This window comes from Arachis hypogaea, chromosome 15 (assembly GCF_003086295.3).
Source record: "Arachis hypogaea cultivar Tifrunner chromosome 15, arahy.Tifrunner.gnm2.J5K5, whole genome shotgun sequence".
Classification (NCBI taxonomy): Eukaryota; Viridiplantae; Streptophyta; class Magnoliopsida; order Fabales; family Fabaceae; genus Arachis; species Arachis hypogaea.
The window spans coordinates 98,381,593-98,405,611 of NC_092050.1; the positions used below are offsets into that span (position 1 = coordinate 98,381,593).

A 24,019-nucleotide genomic window follows, 5' to 3' on the forward strand; every position below is an offset into this window, starting at 1 on the left:
GAATGAGTATCTCTTGGATTCCTTAATCAGAATCTTCATGGTATAAGCTAGAATCCATTGGCAGCATTCTTGAGAATCCGGAAAGTCTAAACCTTGTCTGTGGTATTCCGAGTAGGATTCAGGGATTGAATGACTGTGACGAGCTTCAAACTCACAAGGGTTGGGCGTAGTGACAGACGCAAAAGGATCAATGGATCCTATTCCAGCATGAGTGAGAACCGACAGATGATTAGCCGTGCAGTGATAGCGCACCTGGACCATTTTCACTGAGAGGACGGATGGTAGCCATTGACAACGGTGATCCACCAACACACAGCTTGCCATAGGAGGAACCTTGCGTGCATGAAGAAAAAGACAGGGGGAAAGCAGAGATTCAGAAGACAAAGCATCTCCAAAACTCCAACATATTCTCCGTTACTGCATAACAAGTATTTTCATGCTCTTTTATTTTTCGCAATCCAAACTGATAATTATAATTGATATCCTGACTAAGAATTACAAGATAACCATAGATTGCTTCAAGCCAGCAATCTCCGTGGGATTCGACCCTTACTCACGTAAGGTATTACTTGCACGACCCAGTGCACTTACTGGTGAGTGGTACGAGTTGTGAAAAGTGTGATTTACAATTTGTGCATCAAGTTTTTGGTGCCGTTGCTGGGGATTGTTCGAGTTTGGACAACTGACGGTTTATTTTGTTGCTTAGATTAGGAAAAATTTTTCTTTTTGGTTTAGAGTCTTCTATTATTGTTTTTGGTTAAAATTTCTTTTTTTTAAATCCTTATTTTCTCTTTTTAAATTTTTCAAAAATTTTAAAAACTGATAATTGAGTTTTTCTATTTGAGTTTAGTTTCATGTTTTAAGTTTGGTGTCAATTGCATGTTTTTTTATTTTCTTTTAAATTTTTCGAATTTGTGTTCATTGTTCTTTCTTAATCTTCAAGTTGTTCTTGTTTATTTTCTTTGTTTGATCTTTAATTTTTCTTGTTTTGTAATTTTTCTTGTTTTTTTCTTGTGCTTTTTCAAAATACCAGTTTTCAAAAAAAAAAGAATTTATTTATTAAATACCTTATTAAAACAAGTTAAATTTATAGCTCAATTGGCTAGAGTGTTGTGCTTATGTTCTTGGTAATTGGCTATCTTCTTTTTTAAAAAAACTTTTTCAAAAATAATTTTTCTTTGAATAAATCTTGTGCCAAACTTTAATTTTGGTGTTATCCTGTTAACTTTTCTTTAGTTTTCAAAAATTTTATTTTGGTTTTCTAAAAATTTTAAGTTTGGTGTTCTTTCTTCATGTTCTTGTTGTTCTTGTGAGTCTTCAAAGTGTTCTTGAGTCTTCCTTGTGTTTTGATCTTAAAATTTTTAAGTTTGGTGTTCCTTGGTGTTTTTCCTCCAAAATTTTCGAAAACAAGGAGCATTAGATCTAAAAATTTTAAGTTGTCTGTCTTTTGTGTGTTTTTCTTTTTCATCATAAAATTCAAAAATTAAAAAAATATCTTCTTTAACTATTTTTGAGCAAATATTTCGAAATTTTTTCAAAAAAAAAAATTCAGATTTTTATTTTAAAATCTCTATTTTATCTTATCTTAGTTTTAAAAATTTCAAAATTCAAATTTGTTTTTTAAAAATCATATCTTTTTCAAAATTTTATCTTATCTTATTTCAAATTTCAAATTTCAACTTCCAAAATTTTAAAATTCAAATTTCACAATTTAAAATTCAAAATCTAATTTTCAAATTTAAAAATCAAATCTTTTCAAAATTTAAATCTTTTTCAGATCCTTAACTTATATTGTTGACTTTTTCGAAAATTCGAAATTCAATTTTCAAATTTCAACTTTCAAATTTCAATTTTCAAATTTCAATTTTCAAAATTTTTTATTTCAAATTTCAAATTTCAAAACTTTTTAATTTAAATTCCTTATCTTCTCTTACCTAGCGTGTCTTATCTTTTCTAATCTCAAATCTTAAATTCAAATATTTTTCATATCTTTTCTTTTTTTATTTTATTTTATTTTCTTACAAGTATCTTTAATTTTAAGACATCTTTTTCAAAACTTCCTAACCAATTTCTCTCTCTTCATTTTTTTCGAAAATCCTCACCCACATCTTTTTCAAATCTTTTTAATTAATTTAGTTTTCAATTTTCTTTTATTTCTTTTTCTTCTAATTTTTGAAATTATAGTCAATTTTTTATTTATTTTATTTTATTTTATTTTAATTTCTGTTTTCAAAAAAAAATAAATAAATATTTTATTTGCAATTCACGACATCTCCCTTTCTCCATCATGGACCTAAGTGGAAATGAACAGTCCAGAAGGACTCTGGGGTCATATGCTAACCCCACTACTGCTTCATATGGGAGTAGTATCTCTATACCCTCCATCGGAGTCAATAGTTTTGAGTTGAATCCTCAGCTCATTATCATGGTGCAGCAAAGTTGCCAGTATTCCGGTCTTCCACAGGAAGAACCTACAGAGTTTCTGGTACAGTTTTTACAAATTACTGACACAGTACATGATAAGGAAGTAGATCAGGATGTCTATAGATTATTACTGTTTCCATTTGCTGTAAAAGACCAAGCTAAGAGGTGGCTAAATAACCAACCTAAGGCCAGCATAAGGACATGGAAACAGCTGTCAGAAAAATTCCTGAATCAATATTTCCCTCCAAAACGGATGACACAGCTAAGGCTGAACATTCAAGGCTTTAAACAAGGAGATAATGAATCTCTTTATGATGCCTGGGAGAGATACAAAGAGATGCTAAGAAAATACCCCTCTGAGATGTTTTCAGAGTGGGTGCAATTAGACATCTTCTATTATGGGCTTATAGAGAAAGCTCAGATATTTTTGGACCACTCAGCTGGTGGATCTATACACATGAAAAAGACAATTGAAGAAGCTCAAGAGCTCATTGATACAGTTGCCAGAAATTAGCATCTGTACCTAAGTAGTGAGTCTTCCATGAAAGAAGAGGCTAAAACAGTAACTGCTGAACTCAGTCCTGCAGAACAAGTTACTGAATTCAATCAGCAATTAGATTTTCTAACAAAACAGCTAGTCGAATTCAAGGAGATACTACAAGACACAAGAATGGCTAATATGAATATGGAAGTACAGTTGAAGTAAACAAAACAGCAGTTATCAAAACAAATAACAGAAGAGTGCCAAGCAGTTCAATTAAGAAGTGGGAAAACATTAAATACCTCACTTCAAAGCAACAGGAAGCCAAGAAAAGAACAAACTGCTACCCAAAATCCCTCTGAGGACAGTAAGAGCCCAAAGAGGAATAATTCTGGCGCTCAAACGCCAGAAAATGGTGAAGAGCTGGCATTAAACGCCCAACCCATGCTCAGTTTTGGCGTTCAAACACCACAAACAGGCAAGGAGTTGGTGTTAAATGCCCAATGGAAGCTCAGTTCTGGCGTTCAAATGCCAGAAACAGGTAAGGAGTTGGCGTCCAACGCCAATCCAGCTTCCAACCCTGGCATTCAAATGCCAGTGAGGGATCAGACACACACACGTGATGATAACAACCCCTCTAAAAAGGCTTCTCCAACCACTTCTGTAGGAAATAAATCTGCAGCAACTAAGGTTGAGGAATACAAAGCTAAGATGCCTTATCCTCAAAAACTCTGCCAAGAGGAGCAGGATAAGTAATTTGCTCGCTTTGCAGACTACCTCAGGACTCTTGAAATAAAGATTCCGTTTGCAGAGGCACTTGAGCAAATACCCTCTTATGCCAAGTTCATGAAAGAGATCTTGAGTCATAAGAAGGATTGGAGAGAAACTGAAAGAGTTCTCCTCACTGAGGAATGCAGTGCAGTCATTCTGAAAAGCTTCCTAGAAAAGCTTAAAGATCCCGGGAGCTTTATGATACCATGCATATTAGAGGGTGATTGCACCAAGACAGCTTTATGTGATCTTGGGGCAAGCATCAACCTAATACCTGCATCCACTATCAAAAAGCTTGGTTTAACTGAAGAAGTCAAACCAACCCGGATCTGTCTTCAACTTGCTGATGGCTCCATTAAATACCCATCAGGCATAATTGAGGACATGATTGTCAAGGTTGGGCCATTTGCCTTCCCTACTGACTTTGTAGTGCTGGAAATGGAGGAGCACAAGAGTGCAACTCTCATTCTAGGAAGACCATTCCTAGCAACTAGACGAACCCTCATTGACGTCCAAAAAGGGGAGATAACCCTGAGAGTCAATGAGGATGAGTTTAAGTTGAATGTTGTCAAAGCTATGCAACATCCAGACACATCAGAAGACTACCTGAGCGTTGATGTTATTGACTCCCTGGTGGAAGAGGTCAATATGACTGAGAGTCTCGAATCAGAGCTAGAGGACGTTTTTAAAGATGTTCAGCCTGATCTGGAGGAACCAGAGGAAATAAAAGAACCTCTGCAAACTCCTCAGGAAGATGAGAAACCTCCTAAAGCCGAGCTCAAACCACTACCACCATCTCTGAAATATTCATTTCTGGGAGAAGGTGACACTTTTCCTGTAATCATAAGCTCTGCTTTAGAGCCACAGGAAGAGAAAGCACTAATTCAGGTGCTAAGGACACACAAGACAACTCTTGGGTGGTCCATAAGTGATCTTAAGTGCATTAGCCCAGCCAGATGCATGCACAAGATCCTATTGAAGGATGATGCTAAGTCAGTGGTTCAACCACAGAGGCGGCTAAATCCCGCTATGAAGGAGGTGGTGCAGAAAGAGGTCACTAAGTTACTAGAGGCTGGGATTATTTATCCTATTTTTGATAGCCCCTGAGTGAGCCCTGTCCATGTTGTCCCTAAGAAGGGAGGTATGACAGTGGTTCATAATGAAAAAAATAAACTGGTTCCTACAAGAACAGTTACAGGGTGGCGTATGTGTATTGACTACAGAAGGCTCAATACAGCCACCAGGAAGGATCACTTCCCTTTACCATTCATAGACGAGATGCTAGAAAGACTAGCAGGTCATGAATACTACTGCTTTTTGGATGGCTATTCAGGTTACAACCAAATTGCAGTAGATCCTCAGGACCAAGAGAAAATAGCATTCACATGTCCATCTGGAGTATTTGCATACAGAAGAATGCCTTTTGGTCTATGCAATGCACCTGCAACCTTTCAGAGGTGCATGCTCTCTATCTTCTCTGATATGGTAGAGAAATTTCTGGAAGTCTTCATGGATGACTTCTCAGTATTTGGAGACTCATTTAGCTCCTGTCTTAACCATCTAGCACTTGTTCTGAAAAGATGCCAAGAGACTAACCTGGTTTTAAATTGGGAAAAATGTCACTTTATGGTGACTGAAGGAATTGTCCTTGGGCATAAAATTTCGAACAAGGGAATAGAGGTGGATCAAGCTAAGGTAGAGGTAATTGAAAAATTACCACCACCCACTAATGTTAAGGCAATCAAAAGCTTTCTGGGGCATGCAGGATTCTATAGGAGGTTTATAAAAGATTTTTCAAAAATTGCAAAACCTCTGAGCAATTTGCTTGCTGCTGACATGCCATTTGTGTTTAACACAGAGTGTCTGCAGGCGTTTGAAACCCTGAAAGCTAAGCTGGTCACAGCACCAGTTATTTTTGCACCAGATTGGACATTACCTTTGGAACTAATGTGTGATGCCAGTGACCATGCCATTGGTGCAGTATTAGGATAGAGGCATAACAAGCTTCTGCATGTCATTTATTATGCTAGCCGGGTTTTAAATGATGCCCAGAAAAATTACACAACCACAGAAAAAGAGCTGCTTGCAGTGGTTTTTGCCATTGACAAGTTTATATCATACTTAGTAGGATCAAAAATGATTGTGTACACTGACCATGCTGCTCTTAAATATCTACTCACAAAGCAGGATTCAAAGCCCAGGCTCATAAGATGGGTGCTGCTTCTGCAAGAGTTTGATATAGAAATAAGAGACAGAAAAGGGACAGAGAATCAAGTAGCTGATCACCTGTCCCGGATAGAACCAGTAGCAGGAGCATCCCTCCCTCCTACTGAGATCTCTGAAACCTTTCCGGATGAGCAATTGTTTGCTATTCAGGAAGCTCAGTGGTTTGCAGACATTGCAAACTATAAGACACAAGGTTCTCCTTCTGTAACCATGGAGAGGAAGCATGAAAAGCTTCTCTCAATACAGAGTCAAACAAAAGCCCCATATTCAAACTCTAAGTTTGGTGTTGGGAGGCCATGTAACATCCCTTCCAGCAAAATACCTTGCTTAAGTCAGGGTATTTCCACTAGAAAGAACATTACGTAACCTTCTCTAATATTAACTACTTAATTATCGACCCTTTGTATCGAATTCGCGTTTCAGTTTTAAGAAAATTCCAGAAAATTTTGTTTTTTATTCATTAAAGACATGTTTCAAGGATAAACATTGCAAATAATAATAACAATCACATAAGTATTATTAATAGTAATTCTTATACATAAGAAGTCATATAAACCCAAATACAACACCTACCCCTCTGTTAAAATAAAACCTCAAAGGACAAGAGCGAGGGGACTCTATGAAAGCAATTGAAACCATAAAGAAAGCCTACTAATCGCTTGCAGCTTCATATTGCATCTTCAAACCTGTGTCATTGAAAGGGTGGAAAATTTGGGGGTGAGAACCAAACCACATGTTCTTAGTAGAGGTCAAGAATGCCGTGAAAGTAAAGAATAAAGCGCAAATAGTTAATTTCATTCGGAGACATCTAAAAGAAAATTAACCTCCTTTAAAAGCATTAGTTAATTATTCAAAATCCTAGACCCATATTTTCTTTATAAAACTCTTAAAAGTTTCCTAGACTGTATGAATGACCAACCTGTTCCAAGTATAGGTTCATTAAGTCTATGCTGAACCAGTTTGATTTTTCATATTTTACTAGACCATAACATAAAAGAAGTTACCTACGCGGTATAAATGATCATCCTGCTCCAAGCATAGGTTCATTAAGTCTATGCTGAACCAGTCAGATACTTTATACAGAACTAGACCTCAAACGTACCAATCACGGCCTCAGGCCGAAACAACTCAATCAACATTCAATCACCACAATCCAAACAATCAGTTACAAACACAGGTAATGAGGTTCAAACACAATCAAGAGCAATTACATCAAGTATAGCAATTAACAGTTAAACAGAATTATTCACTTAGGCAAACCAATTACAATATACACACCCAAACAGTGTCACACAGATGCATATGATGAATGTCTAGTCCTAGTGCAGGCCATGAGCTCATGTGTCGGTTGGCTGCCCGCAATCTCGACATTTATCCGGTCACGAGTAATCCTGATTCCCGAATACGATTTTCCGTTCCTAAATAAATGCGCATATGACAATAGCCGCTCATTTGAGATAGCCTCTGCTTACTGCAGGAAAATATATATATATACTCTGCTCTGCTCTGGGGAAGCGGAAAATGGCTGTAGGTAACTTAGTTTCCCTACAGAGGCTCTGGGTTGCATTAAGCAACTAATATATATTAAATATAGCTCTGGGTTGCATCAAGCAACTAATATATATAAATATAGCTCTAGGTTGCATCAAGCAACTAATATATATATATATATATATATACAAATATCTCTTTACTCTGCTCTGGTTTCTCTTTTCTCTGCATCTCTTTACTCTACTCTAGTTGCTCTGTTCTCTGAATCTCTTTACTTTTCTCTGAATACTCTTTCATCTGTATCTATATTACTCTTTTTCTCTTTATTTCTTTACTCTTTTGTAATTGTAAATATGCAAGCGGGACAAAACCCACGTCCTTGCTAGCAACTTTATAAACCAAATATATTTTCTCAAAAGAATAAGTAAAGTTATTATTGATGACAAGTCATCTTAGCCTAGTTTCACTAGCCTTTTTCTTTTATTTTATTAGGTTTTATGCACTTTCTTGCATTCTAAGTAAGTGATTTGGATTAAAAATGCATGACTTCTTTGAATCAAACAACCACCATGTAATTGATGTTAAATCATGAGGTTTAAGCTAAATTTAATTGAATTTTAATGATTTATAAACCTTGTGAATTTGGTGATACTTTGATTGGTTGATTTGATTACTTGTAGGTGAAGAAAGAAGAAAATAAGAAAAGCGTGGCCTAAGGGACGTTCCAAAGGAAGCAAAAAGCGTGCCCCAAAGGAAGAAAAAGCGTGGCAAAGTTGAGGAAGAAGGAAGGCTAAGTTGGAAAAGTGAACTGAGCCTCACAAGGAATGAAAGGAGAAGGCAAGGTACAAAGCTAAGTTCAAATAGTTAACTGAGCACTAAAGAAAGCAAGGAAATGGCATAAAGCTCAGTTAACTAAGTGAACTTTATCGGGGACCTCTCCAAATTAATTCAAGATGAACTTCCAAGGAGTGAAACCTCAAGGAGTTGAACTCATGACCCAAGGAAGAAAAATAAGAAGAAAATAGCCAAAGAGCTTCACCCAAGGATCGAACCAAGGACCAAAGGGGTGGAACGCCATTCAGCTTGCAAGGAAAATAAACTAAAATGCTTCCTCAAGGATTCGAACTTGGAACCACACGCTACTCCTTGCAAGGGAAATCAAGAAGAAATAGTTAAAATGCTTGGGCCAACTTTCGAACTTGGGAACTCTTTGAGAAGCAAGGGAGGAGCGTCCAACCCTTCCAAGAAAAATAGCCTCCACTTGCTCCCTCTAGGATTCGAACTTGGGAATTCTTGGAGACATAAGGAAGGAGCACCCACTCTTCCAAACGAAATTGCTCCAAACTTCCTCCACCAAGTGTTGAACCTGGGACCTTGAGGCTGAAAGCAAGGCGCCACCAAGGAAAGCTCAGTTGGTTTTTCCAACTGAACACTACCTCCCCAAGCTCCCCACACTTTGGTGCACAAGTTTGCACACCAAGGGAGTTGTGACGCACAATTATGGCGCACCTAGGGGGCTGTCATGCGTACCATGACACGGCCAAGCAGCAAATTGGCGCAACGAGGAAGCAAGCATAGCGCGCACAAGGGGACACGGCCTAGAGCTCAGTTCAAAATTCCAACTGAGCTCTAGTGCAATTGACATCAACCAAGGGGCTGGGCGCACCAAATTGACACGGGCAGCACACTTGAGTGCTCAGTTGGGTTTTCCAACTGAGCTTACCCCTAGGAGGTGTAAACTTGGGCTGAAAATTGAATTAAAAATCCAACTTAATTCATTTCTTCACCAACTCAAAAGCCCATCCAAATTCCAAAATCCAAGAATAGAAAGTGTATAAATAGGAGTTAGCTTGATGTAATTAGGACTTTTGACACCTCTAGACTTTACTTTGAATTGTCATTTTCATTTTTGAGCTTTTCACTTTTGAATTTGGATCTTAGAGAATTTGGAAGGAGAATTGATCTCTCTTCTTCCTTGTTCTTGCTTGAGCACTCTTTATTTTTCTTGCTTTGGATCTTGGGTAAAGAATTGAAGAACTTCTGTTTCAATCTCACCTTGAGATCTCTTGTTTAATTTTCTGCACAATTTTATTTCACTTTCTGTTTACTTTACTGCTTCATCTTATCTTTAATTCTGCAATTTACTTCTCTTTACTTCTTTTGCAATTGTTCTTGTTGGATCAAGGAAGGATTTGAGATCTAGACTTGTTATCTAGTCTCTTCCACTCCTGAGATCTTCAACCACTTTTAATTTGCTGCAAATTAAGCATTGCTCACTTTCTGTTTGTAAATTCTCAAAGCATTTTTACCTTTCTGTTGAGATCTAGTTTAATTCAATTAATTCTCTACTCTTCTGTTTATTGAAATTAACTCTTGCTTGTTTAAATTTCTGCAATCCCAATTCCCAAATCCTTTTATAATTCAAGCAATTTACATTTCTTGCAATCTAAGTTTCTGCAATTTAATTTACTTGTTCTTTAAGATTCAGCTCATTTACTTTATTTGCTCTTTAATTTACTGCAATTTCCCTTCCCCCTTTACAATTCATGCAATATAGTTTCTGCAAATTACAAACCACTCAACCAATACTTGATTCGCTTGACTAAATCAACCACTAAACTAAAATTGCTCAATCCTTCAATCCCTGTGGGATCGACCTCACTCATGTGAGTTATTATTGCTTGAAGCGACCCGGTCCACTTGCCGGTGAGTTTTGTGTTGGATCGTTTTCCACACATCAATTATCATTAAACAAGTCTCAAGTATTCATTTTGATTAAGTCCTTTTACTTTTATAAAAATTTGGACATAATCTCCTTTAAATATAAGACTTAGCCACCCTTAGGGGTTCCTTCTTTCTCAACATTTCATCAGCCTCTTTCAGCAGTTGTCACAACAATATATATTCTCAAAAACATTTGATAATAGTATAGAAAATCTATTTCTTAAATTCCATATCAAAAAAATTGCCAACACAACCTAGCAGCCTGATTTCCATTTTGTTTTTAAAACATCAAATGAATTCGGAATCACACAAACTTTAAATCCATGCGACCGTCTCAGATTAAGCTTTCTATTAAACTAAAAATCATAATTTTTTGCTTACTCTAGCTTCGGGAATATAAGCAAAACCGTGACTGCTCTGCAGTACTTTAAAACCAGAAGACAGCAGCAGCATACAACATTCGAAATTTCATATAAAATCCAAAATAAATCCAACTACCTTCAAAATTAATATGGTTAAACATAACTTATCCAAATTTCTTTCTCAATTAGTTCCAGGGTCATACCATTTTTAATGAAGGAGTCACGTAGCTTGGAAGTTAAGTAATTTTCTGCAGAATTCTGTTTTACAAATCATTGAACACAACCTCTTCCAAGTCCCATAACTCACTTATTAAAACATGAAAAACCCTGAAATTTAAATCAAATATGCTAAATATACTTAGTTTTCACCTCCAATTGGTTGCATCTCAATATCTATCCAGGATCAAAAGTTATAAACTCCCAAAGTTACTAATTTAAGAAAACAGAATCTGGCTTTTTCTGCATAATGCATCATCCTTCAAAAATTCATATCTTTAAAACTACAAGTCCAATTGTTCTGAAATTTTACGGCATTAAAATAATAGGAATAAAGTTTTATTTAAAATTGGTTCCATTTCAAAATTCAAACTGCAGAATTTCCAATAGAGGAATCAAGTTGCTGCTGTGTTAAACGTTCTGCAGAAAAACCAGATTTGACATCCATAATTCAAAAATTTACCATAAATCATAAAATTAATGAAAAAGTCACAAATTCACCAGTCCAGCTCCCTACATCCCCAAGCTTAATTCAGACTTGGTCCCACGCAATTCCGATTATCAAAGAATTAGTTATATATTTTCAAAGTTTCCGGCTTCATTTGAAAGTAATACAGAAAATCAAGTTTTACATTTTAACTTTGAAAAATCATAACTAGTTCTATTGTTAATTCAAACTTCTCAAAATTGAATTCCAATAACAACTTTTATCATAGTTTACTCAGCCTTTACTCTCATATCATTTCGATCATTATTGAATAACTGATTCACTTCCAAAGTTGTCTTTTAAATTCAAAAGTCAGATTTTCAGCAATTAGTTCAGCATTTCAAAATTCAATCTTCCAATTATTCCTTAAACACAACTTCAATTAATCACTAACTAAGTCCATTACAGTAAACCAACTCAACAGCAACAATTTCAATTTAATCAATCAAAATACAGAAATCACAATAATCTCCCATCAAACACTTTATAATTCAATTTCACATAATCAACGAATTCAACCAAAGTTCCAATAAAAAATCTCAATCATTCCAATCATAATTTCAGCCAAAACTCAACATTCATATAATCAATCAATTACTCAAAGTTATTAAATCTATTTGCAGTTATTCAATAAACCTTGTAGGCATTCTTAAATTAAAATCGTTTAAGTTAAACCCCCTACCTCGATTAGCTGAACTCGCACAAATTAACCACTATAAGCCCGCTTATTTTGAATTCACAGCAGCAGCGACAATTTCAACGTAATCCCGCAGTAGTAAAACTCTTGTGACTAGCTTTAGCATAACAGCAGCAACATCAACGACCTCAATACCAATTGTGATTGCTCAGGAGATAAATTGACAACTAGAACAAAACCACATGCTGCTATAATTAGGATAGAGTATAACGGATGAACAAAAATGATAGAAGAGTAAGGAAGAAAGCGTTACTGGCTTAAGAAACAGAAAATTGGCATTGGAACTAGAACAAAGAGGATGATGATGCTGGCTAGACTGAAAGAGGGTGGCAGCAAATTGCTTTCTCTAATAACAAGCTCCAACCACGGCAGTTCCAATGGATATGGCACGACAAGGTACATCAGAGGCAGAGACATGGTTGACCCGAAGCAACAAGGTCACGGTGATGGCGGCTTCGGCAGCTAGGACGCAACCTAGTCCGTCACCAACGGCAGTGGTGACCACGAACCATAGTGACGGCAATGACACCGGCGGTGATCCCCACCAGCATCGCCTCTTCTTTTCTTGGCAACGAGCCCGCAACAGAGCTCCCCTTACTCTTCCAATTTGCGCTACTCTCCCCTGTTCTGTTCGGCGTCAGTGGTAACCCTAGCAGGGACAATAGCAATCGAAGCTTCCGCAACGATCACCAGGCACGGTAGCGACACTACCTTCTCCCTCTATCATGCGCGTCTCTCTGTTCTTCGTGGTGCTTCCCCTCCGATTTCAATGCCAGCGACAGTAATGACACCTTTCGTCGTCACCCTCTCCTCTGGCTTCCCTGATCCCTCTTCTCCCTTTCATCAATTTCTCGTTTCCCCTTTGCTCCCTCTTTGTTCCCCTTTCTCTCTTTTTTCCCTTTCTGAACGTATAGGCATTTAGGTTTTGTAAAATTAGGTTAGGTTTAAGTTTTAATTTGGGAATTCTAGAGTTAGGTAAAATATATAGGAGTAACATAACAATTTTATAAAATATTCGAGATAGAATAAAAATTCAGAAATCAAATATAATACTATAAAGATTACTTTCGAAATGCATAAGATTTTCACTATCGATCTATTTTTGAGCTCAAATAATTATTTCTAAATTAAATTATAAAGTAAACATACTAATCACATTTTATAAAATACGGTTAAACTCGAAATATCAATTACCTAAATCAAATTATATGACCTATCATTATATTTCCATCATAACTTTAATTTCAGTTTATATAAAATAACTAATTAAAATAAAAATTGTACATAAATATTAATTGACTTAAGCTTAGAGTCTTTACAAAAATCCATTTAATCATTTCTAATAAAATAAACCATAATTCATTCATAATAGAAATTACTTCAATTAAATTATATAATACTTCCATTACTGAATTCTTATTTGAAATTATATAAAATAACCAATTATAAAAATTTACACAAAAATATTAATTGAATTAACTCCAAATATTAGTAAACTAATTTAATTACTCTTAATTAATTAATTTATAAAATAAGATATCAAATTAATAAAATAAATCGTAACTTTTTCAGGATAAAAGTTACTTAAATTAAATTATACAATTCTTTCTTATTTTTCAATTACTAAAATTATACAAAATATTCTATTATAATAAGATTACTTAAATATATTAATTGATTCAAAATAAAACTATCTCCAAATCTATTTAATTATTTCCAACAAAATAATTTCTAAAATTACAAAATTTAAACTTAACAAGATAAAATCACAATTTATTTATATTTAGATTTTCAAAAATGCGGGATGTTACATTCTATCCAACTTACAAAAATTTTCGCCCTCGAAAATTGATCTAAGATGGAGAAAAGATTCATATTCACATCCCCTTTTGAATATTTTAAAGATTCCAAGAAAATTATATCACAACACACAGAAGAAAATATATTAGGTGATGCAAAAGTTAATAAAAATAACTTGACGCAAACCAAATTTCAAAATCTAAAATTAAATAGGCACAATGTTCGTTTAGAACTCTTAACAAAGCATGATCACTTCCTCTCGTCGCCTCAAAACTCCACAACTCCTTATAACTTCGTAGACTGACCAGATTCACTTTCCGTATGCACAAATCATTTTCCTAAGAACTAGCGCATATAAGGAATACGAAATATGAGAAGAGAAAGACAAACGGCACGAAAGGTTTATGCGAGAAATTGGAAGAATACTCAAGTTCGCAATTGTACAAGATGGTATTTCGCAAGGATTTGAAGGAATACGTGAAATCATCAGCAAACAAGGATATATTTATATATAAGCAATGAAATGGAGCATAAAGGGAATTAATTCAAGGCTTAGGAAGAAATTATGAATCGAACAGTTTCAATATGAATATCATTAGGAAAAATAGTACAACAATTTTGAACAATTTCAATTTGAAATAGAGGGAATTAGTTTATCTTTTTCAAAAGAATATATATAAATCTAACATTTTTCAAAAGTACTAAAGTAAGTATAGATAATATGTTATACCGAATTAATTTCAAATCAAAATAAATCATGTGAGGTTTGTAAATTAAAGCTTGTTTGGCACTAAGGGCAAAATATTTTCTTTTAAAAAAAATCTTGGAGGATACTTAAGTACATAATTAGGTAAGAATAGCTATAAAATTATAATAAAGTTGGAAGAAAATCAGGTTCAATTCAAAGAATAAATTCTAAAATAAAATTTTCTATAAATCAATAAAAGATAAGTGGTATATCACAATTAAACAAAATTAAACTATATAAAGAAGTTTTAGAGTTTATGTAAGAAAGTCTAGGCTGAATTAAAAATAATTCCATCAAAAATTTAAGTAAGGGTTGTGGATACAGTCAAGTAAGAAAAGATTTAAATTGAATTTTTTTTTCCGAAGGGAATCTGAAACAAGTACTCAAGAAGGAAATTACAAGAAATGGTATGTTACACTGAAATGAATCCAAGTTCAGGACAAAGAGCATAGAGTTTGTAAGGTGAGGATAAATGTTTCAAAAGATTCAAGCAACAACCAGATACAGAGTCAAGCAAGGATATGCACGAATGATAATACAAGATTAGCAAGAAAGAGATAAAAAATTAGAAATTCCAATACAATTAGTAGAGAAAGAGATAACGCTAAGCACGAATAAAGAGCATACGTCAAAACGGAACTAGTCTCTAGAACATAGTCTCTAACGTTTCCCAAAACCTCATAATTCGCGTTAACCTATCACTTCTATTTTGTCTATGATAACCTATTAGTGTTCCCATATACATAAATCATTAGTATTAAGTTGGCCAAACTTGATACAATGAGGTATGCAATGGTAAAGTAATAGCGTTAATCATCAGACAGTTATGCATATAAAACAAAAACTCTCGTCACCAAGACAAGTCTTAAGGCATGGCAGACACTCAGAGTATGCAATGAAGCATAGTCAGTCCATTCCCAAGGCTCTATAGGAAGGACTGCTCTGATACCATATTGTAACATCCCTTCCAGCAAAATACCTTGCTTAAGTCAGGGTATTTCCACTAGAAAGAACATTACGTAACCTTCTCTAATATTAACTACTTAATTATCGAGCCTTTGTATCGAGTTCGCGTTTCAGTTTTAAGAAAAGTCCAGAAAATTTTGTTTTTTATTCATTAAAGACATGTTTCAAGGATAAACATTGCAAATAATAATAACAATCACATAAGTATTATTAATAGTAATTCTTATACATAAGAAGTCATATAAACCCAAATACAACACCTACCCCTCTGTTAAAATAAAACCTCAAAGGACAAGAGCGAGGGGACTCTATGAAAGCAATTGAAACCATAAAGAAAGCCTACTAATCGCTTGCAGCTTCATATTGCATCTTCAAACATGTGTCACTGAAAGGGTGGAAAATTTGGGGGTGAGAACCAAACCACATGTTCTCAGTAGAGGTCAAGAATGCCGTGAAAGTAAAGAATAAAGCGCAAATAGTTAATTTCATTCGGAGACATCTAAAAGAAAATTAACCTCCTTTAAAAGCATTAGTTAATTATTCAAAATCCTAGACCCATATTTTCTTTATAAAACTCTTAAAAGTTTCCTAGACTGTATGAATGACCAACCTGTTCCAAGTATAGGTTCATTAAGTCTATGCTGAACCAGTTTGATTTTTCATACTTTACTAGACCATAACATAAAAGAAGTTACCTACGCGGTATAAATGATCATCCTGCTCCAAGCATAGGTTCATTAAGTCTACGCTGAACCAGTCAGATACTTTATACAGAACTAGACCTCAAACGTACCAATCACGACCTCAGGCCGAAACAACTCAATCAACATTCAATCACCACAATCCAAACAATCAGTTACAAACACAGGTAATGAGGTTCAAACACAATCAAGAGCAATTACATCAAGTATAGCAATTAACAGTTAAACAGAATTATTCACTTAGGCAAACCAATTACAATATACACACCCAAACAGTGTCACACAGATGCATATGATGAATGTCTAGTCCTAGTGCAGGCCATGAGCTCATGTGTCGGTTGGCTGCCCGCAATCTCGACATTTATCCGGTCACGAGTAATCCTGATTCCCGAATACGATTTTCCGTTCCTAAATAAATGCGCATATGACAATAGCCGCTCATTTGAGATAGCCTCTGCTTACTGCAGGAAAATATATATATATACTCTGCTCTGCTCTGGGGAAGCGGAAAATGGCTGTAGGTAACTTAGTTTCCCTACAGAGGCTCTGGGTTGCATTAAGCAACTAATATATATTAAATATAGCTCTGGGTTGCATCAAGCAACTAATATATATAAATATAGCTCTAGGTTGCATCAAGCAACTAATATATATATATATATATATACAAATATCTCTTTACTCTGCTCTGGTTTCTCTTTTCTCTGCATCTCTTTACTCTACTCTAGTTGCTCTGTTCTCTGAATCTCTTTACTTTTCTCTGAATACTCTTTCATCTGTATCTATATTACTCTTTTTCTCTTTATTTCTTTACTCTTTTGTAATTGTAAATATGCAAGCGGGACAAAACCCACGTCCTTGCTAGCAACTTTATAAACCAAATATATTTTCTCAAAAGAATAAGTAAAGTTATTATTGATGACAAGTCATCTTAGCCTAGTTTCACTAGCCTTTTTCTTTTATTTTATTAGGTTTTATGCACTTTCTTGCATTCTAAGTAAGTGATTTGGATTAAAAATGCATGACTTCTTTGAATCAAACAACCACCATGTAATTGATGTTAAATCATGAGGTTTAAGCTAAATTTAATTGAATTTTAATGATTTATAAACCTTGTGAATTTGGTGATACTTTGATTGGTTGATTTGATTACTTGTAGGTGAAGAAAGAAGAAAATAAGAAAAGCGTGGCCTAAGGGACGTTCCAAAGGAAGCAAAAAGCGTGCCCCAAAGGAAGAAAAAGCGTGGCAAAGTTGAGGAAGAAGGAAGGCTAAGTTGGAAAAGTGAACTGAGCCTCACAAGGAATGAAAGGAGAAGGCAAGGTACAAAGCTAAGTTCAAATAGTTAACTGAGCACTAAAGAAAGCAAGGAAATGGCATAAAGCTCAGTTAACTAAGTGAACTTTATCGGGGACCTCTCCAAATTAATTCAAGATGAACTTCCAAGGAGTGAAACCTCAAGGAGTTGAACTCATGACCCAAGGAAGAAAAATAAGAAGAAAATAGCCAAAGAGCTTCACCCAAGGATCGAACCAAGGACCAAAGGGGTGGAACGCCATTCAGCTTGCAAGGAAAATAAACTAAAATGCTTCCTCAAGGATTCGAACTTGGAACCACACGCTACTCCTTGCAAGGGAAATCAAGAAGAAATAGTTAAAATGCTTGGGCCAACTTTCGAACTTGGGAACTCTTTGAGAAGCAAGGGAGGAGCGTCCAACCCTTCCAAGAAAAATAGCCTCCACTTGCTCCCTCTAGGATTCGAACTTGGGAATTCTTGGAGACATAAGGAAGGAGCACCCACTCTTCCAAACGAAATTGCTCCAAACTTCCTCCACCAAGTGTTGAACCTGGGACCTTGAGGCTGAAAGCAAGGCGCCACCAAGGAAAGCTCAGTTGGTTTTTCCAACTGAACACTACCTCCCCAAGCTCCCCACACTTTGGTGCACAAGTTTGCACACCAAGGGAGTTGTGACGCACAATTATGGCGCACCTAGGGGGCTGTCATGCGTACCATGACACGGCCAAGCAGCAAATTGGCGCAACGAGGAAGCAAGCATAGCGCGCACAAGGGGACACGGCCTAGAGCTCAGTTCAAAATTCCAACTGAGCTCTAGTGCAATTGACATCAACCAAGGGGCTGGGCGCACCAAATTGACACGGGCAGCACACTTGAGTGCTCAGTTGGGTTTTCCAACTGAGCTTACCCCTAGGAGGTGTAAACTTGGGCTGAAAATTGAATTAAAAATCCAACTTAATTCATTTCTTCACCAACTCAAAAGCCCATCCAAATTCCAAAATCCAAGAATAGAAAGTGTATAAATAGGAGTTAGCTTGATGTAATTAGGACTTTTGACACCTCTAGACTTTACTTTGAATTGTCATTTTCATTTTTGAGCTTTTCACTTTTGAATTTGGATCTTAGAGAATTTGGAAGGAGAATTGATCTCTCTTCTTCCTTGTTCTTGCTTGAGCACTCTTTATTTTTCTTGCTTTGGATCTTGGGTAAAGAATTGAAGAACTTCTGTTTCAATCTCACCTTGAGATCTCTTGTTTAATTTTCTGCACAATTTTATTTCACTTTCTGTTTACTTTACTGCTTCATCTTATCTTTAATTCTGCAATTTACTTCTCTTTACTTCTTTTGCAATTGTTCTTGTTGGATCAAGGAAGGATTTGAGATCTAGACTTGTTATCTAGTCTCTTCCACTCCTGAGATCTTCAACCACTTTTAATTTGCTGCAAATTAAGCATTGCTCACTTTCTGTTTGTAAATTCTCAAAGCATTTTTACCTTTCTGTTGAGATCTAGTTTAATTCAATTAATTCTCTACTCTTCTGTTTATTGAAATTAACTCTTGCTTGTTTAAATTTCTGCAATCCCAATTCCCAAATCCTTTTATAATTCAAGCAATTTACATTTCTTGCAATCTAAGTTTCTGCAATTTAATTTACTTGTTCTTTAATCTCGACATTTATCCGGTCACGAGTAATCCTGATTCCCAAATACGATTTTCCGTTCCTAAATAAATGCGCATATGACAATAGCCGCTCATTTGAGACAGCCTCTGCTTACTGCAGGAAAATATATATATACTCTGCTCTGCTCTGGGGAAGCGGAAAATGGCTGTAGGTAACTTAGTTTCCCTACAGAGGCTCTGGGTTGCATTAAGCAACTAATATATATTAAATATAGCTCTGGGTTGCATCAAGCAACTAATATATATAAATATAGCTCTGGGTTGCATCAAGCAACTAATATATATATATATATATATATATATATATATATATATATATACAAATATCTCTTTACTCTTCTCTGGTTTCTCTTTTCTCTGCATCTCTTTACTCTACTCTAGTTCTTCTGTTCTCTGAATCTCTTTACTTTTCTCTGAATACTCTTTCATCTGTATCTATATTACTCTTTTTCTCTTTATTTCTTTACTCTTTTGTAATTGTAAATATGCAAGCGGGACAAAACCTATGTCCTTGCTAGCAACTTTATAAACCAAATATATTTTCTCAAAAGAATTAGTAAAGTTATTATCATTAAACAAGTCTCAAGTATTCATTTTGATTAAGTCCTTTTACTTTTATAAAAATTTGGACATAATCTCCTTTAAATATAAGACTTAGCCACCCTTAGGGGTTCCTTCTTTCTCAACATTTCATCAGCCTCTTTCAGCAGTTGTCACAACAATATATATTCTCAAAAACATTTGATAATAGTATAGAAAATCTATTTCTTAAATTCCATATCAAAAAAATTGCCAACACAACCTGGCAGCCTGATTTCCATTTTGTTTTTAAAACATCAAATGAATTCAGAATCACACAAACTTTAAATTCATGCGACCGTCTCAGATTAAGCTTTCTATTAAACTAAAAATCATAATTTTTCGCTGACTCTAGCTTCAGGAATATAAGCAAAATCGTGACTGCTCTACAGTATTTTAAAACCAGAAGACAGCAGCAGCATACAACATTCGAAATTTCATATAAAATCCAAATTAAATCCAACTACCTTCAAAATTAATATGGTTAAACATAACTTACCCAAATTTCTTTCTCAATTAGTTCCAGGGTCATACCATTTTTAATGAAGGAGTTACATCGCTTGGAAGTTAAGTAATTTTCTGCAGAATTCTGTTTTACAAATCATTGAACACAACCTCTTCCATGTCCCATAACTCACTTATTAAAACATGAAGAACCCTGAAATTTAAATCACATATGATAAACATATATAATTTTAACCTCCAATTGGTTGCATCTCAATATCTATCCAGGATCAAAAGTTATAAACTCCCAAAAGTACTAATTTAAGAAAACAGAATCTGGCTTTTTCTGCATAATGCATCATCCTTCAAAAATTCATATCTCTAAAACTACAAGTCCAATTGTTCTGAAATTTTACGGCATTAAAATAATAGGAATAAAGTTTTATTTAAAATTGGTTCCATTTCAAAATTCAAACTGCAGAATTTCCAATAGAGGAATCAAGTTGCTGCTGTGTTAAACGTTCTGCAGAAAAACCAGATTTGACATCCATAATTCAAAAATTTACCATAAATCATAAACTTAATGAAAAAGTCACAAATTCACCAGTCCAGCTCCCTACATCCCCAAGCTTAATCCAGACTTAGTCCCACGCAATTCTGATCATCATAGAATTAGTTATAGATTTTCAAAGTTTCCGGCTTCATTTGAAAGTAATACAGAAAATCAAGTTTTACATTTTAACTTTGAAAAATCATAACTAGTTCTATTGTTAATTCAAACTTCTCAAAATTGAATTCCAATAACAACTTTTATCATAGTTTACTCAGCCTTTACTCTCATATCATTTCGATCATTATTGAATAACTGATTCACTTCCAAAGTTGTCTTTTAAATTCAAAAGTCAGATTTTCAGCAATTAGCTCAGCATTTCAAAATTCAATCTTCCAATTATTCCTTAAACACAACTTCAATTAATCACTAACTAAGTCCATTACAGTAAACCAACTCAACAGCAACAATTTCAATTTAATCAATCAAAATACAGAAATCACAATAATCTCCCATCAAACACTTTATAATTCAATTTCACATAATCAACGAATTCAACCAAAGTTCCAATAAAAAATCTCAATCATTCCAATCATAATTTCAGCCAAAACTCAACATTCATTTAATCAATCAATTACTCAAAGTTATTAAATCTATTTGCAGTTTCAATAAACCTTGTAGGCATTCTTAAATTAAAATCGTTTAAGTTAAACCCCCTACCTCGATTAGCTGAACTCGCACAAATTAACCACTATAAGCCCGCTTATTTTGAATTCACAGCAGCAGCGACAATTTCAACGTAATCCCGCAGCAGTAAAACTCTTGTGACTAGCTATAGCATAACAGCAGCAACATCAACGACCTCAACACCAATTGTGATTGCTCAGGAGATAAATTGACAACTAGAACAAAACCATATGCTGCTATAATTAGGATAGAGTATAATGGATGAACAAAAATGTTAGAAGAGTAAGGAAGAAAGCGTTACTGGCTTAAGAAATAGAAAATTGGCATTGGAACTGGAACAAAGAGGATGATGATGCTGGCTAGACTGAAAGATGGTGGCAGCGAATTGCTTTCTCTAATAACAAGCTCCAACCACGACAGTTCCAACGGATATGGCACAACAAGGTACATCAGAGGCAGAGACATGGTTGACCCGAAGCAACAAGGTGACGGGGATGGCGGCTCCGGTAGCTAGGACGCAACCTAGTCCGTCACCAACGGCAGTGGTGACCACGAACCATAGTGACGGCGATGACACCGGCGGCGATCCCCATCAGCATCGCCTCTTCTTTTCTTGGCAACGAGCCCGCAACAGAGCTCCCTTTACTCTTCCAATTTGCGCTACTCTCCCCTGTTCTGTTCGGCGTCAGTGGTAACCCTAGCAGGGACAATAGCGATCGAAGCTTCCGCAACGATCACCAGGCACGGTAGCGACACTACCTTTTCCCTCTATCATGCGCGTCTCTCTGTTCTTCGTGGTGCTTCCCCTCCGATTTCAATGCCAGCGACGGTAATGACACCTTCCGTCGTCACCCTCTCCTCTGGCTTCCCTGATCCTTCTTCTCCCTTTCATCAATTTCTCGTTTCCCCTTTGCTCCCTCTCTGTTCCCCTTTCTCTCTTTTTTCCCTTTCTAAACGTATAGGCATTTAGGTTTTGTAAAATTAGGTTAGGTTTAAGTTTTAATTTGGGAATTCTAGAGTTAGGTAAAATATATAGGAGTAACATAACAATTTTATAAAATATTCGAGATAGAATAAAAATTCAGAAATCAAATATAATACTATAAAGATTACTTTCGAAATGCATAAGATTTTCACTATCGATCTATTTTTGATCTCAAATAATTATTTCTAAATTAAATTATAAAGTAAACATACTAATCACATTTTATAAAATACGGTTAAACTCGAAATATCAATTACCTAAATCAAATTATATGACCTATCATTATATTTCCATCATAACTTTAATTTCAGTTTATATAAAATAACTAATTAAAATAAAAATTGTACATAAATATTAATTGACTTAAGCTTAGAGTATTTACAAAAATCCATTTAATCATTCCTAATAAAATAAACCATAATTCATTCATAATAGAAATTATTTCAATTAAATTATATAATACTTCCATTACTGAATTCTAATTTGAAATTATATAAAATAACCAATTATAAAAATTTACACAAAAATATTAATTGAATTAACTCCAAATATTAGTAAACTAATTTAATTACTCTTAATTAATTAATTTATAAAATAAGATATCAAATTAATAAAATAAATCGTAACTTTTTCAGGATAAAAGTTACTTAAATTAAATTATACAATTCTTTCTTATTTTTCAATTACTAAAATTATACAAAATATTCTATTATAATAAGATTACTTAAATATATTAACTGATTCAAAATAAAACTATCTCCGAATGTATTTAATTATTTCCAACAAAATAATTTCTAAAATTACAAAATTTAAACTTAACAAGATAAAATCACAATTTATTTATATTTAGATTTTCAAAAATGCGGGATGTTACAGGCCACAACCAAACTCTAAATTTGGTGTTGAGAGGCCCTAGCCCTGCTCTGATTATCTGTGAGGCTCCATGAGAGCTCACTGTCAAGCTATTGACAATAAAGAAGCGCTTGTTAGGAGGCAATCCAATGTTATTTAACTATATCTATTTAGTTTGCATTGCTATTTTATGTTTTCTGTAGCTTGATGATTATGTGAAGTCACAAAAACTACTAAAAAATCAAAAATAGAATGAAAAACAGCATTAAAAATAGCTCACCCTGGAGGAAGAGCTTACTGGCGTTTAAACGCCAGTAAAAAGCAATAAGCTGGCGTTTAACGCCAGAAAGAAGCATCAAGCTGGCGTTAAACACCAGAAACAAGCACCAAGTTGGCGTTCAACGCCAAGAAAAGGGAAAAGCTGGCGTTTAACGCCAGAAACAAGCAGCAGTCTGGCGTTAAACGCCAGGATTGCACACTAAGGGCGTTTTGCATGCCTCAATGGAGCTGGGATGCTAAGTCCTTAACCCCTCAGGATCTGTGGACCCCACAGGATCCCCACCTACCTCACCATTCCAATTCAAACCATTTCCCTCCCATACCCACCCATTCACACACCTCCTTCTCCTCCACTTCTCCTTCTACTCCCTTCTATCTTCTTTTGCTCGAGGATGAACAAACCTTTTAAGTTTGGTGTGGAAAAAAGTGTTGCTTTTTGTTTTTCTATAACCATTTATGGCACCTAAGGCCGGAGAAACATCTAGAAATAGGAAAAGGAAGGCAGTTTCTTCCACCTCCGAGTCATGAGAAATGGAGAGGTTCATCTCAAAGGTCCATAGTTTAGTGGTAGAGC

The 24,019-nt window shown here is 35.0% G+C and overlaps 2 long non-coding RNA genes across 3 annotated transcripts; both read right to left on the bottom strand.

Annotated features, from left to right (window-relative positions):
* Positions 1–6,388: 6,388 nt before the first annotated feature.
* On the bottom strand, positions 6,389–12,783 carry LOC112750429 (uncharacterized). The gene is made up of 3 exons (XR_003175783.3): positions 12,133–12,783; positions 11,865–12,046; positions 6,389–6,588 (listed from the first exon to the last, which is right to left on the bottom strand). It is a non-coding gene; the product is annotated as an uncharacterized lncRNA (long non-coding RNA).
* Positions 12,784–15,570: 2,787 nt separating this feature from the next.
* LOC140178952 (uncharacterized) lies at positions 15,571–22,309 on the bottom strand. Of its 2 annotated transcripts, XR_011872106.1 has the most exons (3): positions 21,631–22,309; positions 21,363–21,544; positions 15,571–15,778 (listed from the first exon to the last, which is right to left on the bottom strand). It is a non-coding gene; the product is annotated as an uncharacterized lncRNA (long non-coding RNA). The 2 variants fall into 2 exon arrangements; XR_011872105.1 differs by lacking the exon at positions 15,571–15,778 and having other exon boundaries at positions 21,241–21,544.
* Between the last annotated feature and the right edge of the window lie 1,710 nt (positions 22,310–24,019).